We start from the raw sequence: 566 nt of genomic DNA, 5'->3' as shown, positions 1-566 counted from the left end.
TAAGCATAATCTCCCCTGCTGGCCCCTCGTGGACATGCGCCAGAATAACTCTCTCAAAAAGCTTGCCCAGGATTGAGGTAAGACTAACTAACCTATAGTTTCCACGTGCCTTCTTCCTCCCCTTTTTAAAGATGGGAACCACATTGGCCCTCTTCCAGTCCTCCTGCACCACACCAGAGCACCACGAGTGCTCGTAAAGCCGTGCTGGGATTCCGCAATGACCTCAGCTAATTCCCCCAGTACTCTAGGGCGGAGTACTTTTATTATTATTTTTTTTCCTTTAAGAAATTACACATCCCTTGAAAATCAGCTATGGTGGATGAAATGTGTGGGGTTGTATGTTAATATCAAAAAGACCTCTGCAGCTATACTGATAAAATGGAGCCATTTAAATTATTGTGTTAACCTTTGTACACAATTTCATATAAAATGTAAGGGAACATTATGTAATTCACTTGAATAATTCACTTTCTGCTCTACATATGGGTCTGATTTGGTATTATTGATAACAAATTCACATTTCTGGGTTGAAACTTATCAGCACCCATTCTCCGCCCCCCCCCCCC

This window comes from Gavialis gangeticus, unplaced genomic scaffold (genome assembly GCF_001723915.1).
Source record: "Gavialis gangeticus isolate Ggan-Ray unplaced genomic scaffold, GavGan_comp1, whole genome shotgun sequence".
In the NCBI taxonomy this organism is placed as follows: Eukaryota; Metazoa; Chordata; order Crocodylia; family Gavialidae; genus Gavialis; species Gavialis gangeticus.
Note: the sequence above shows the minus strand (reverse complement) of the source record.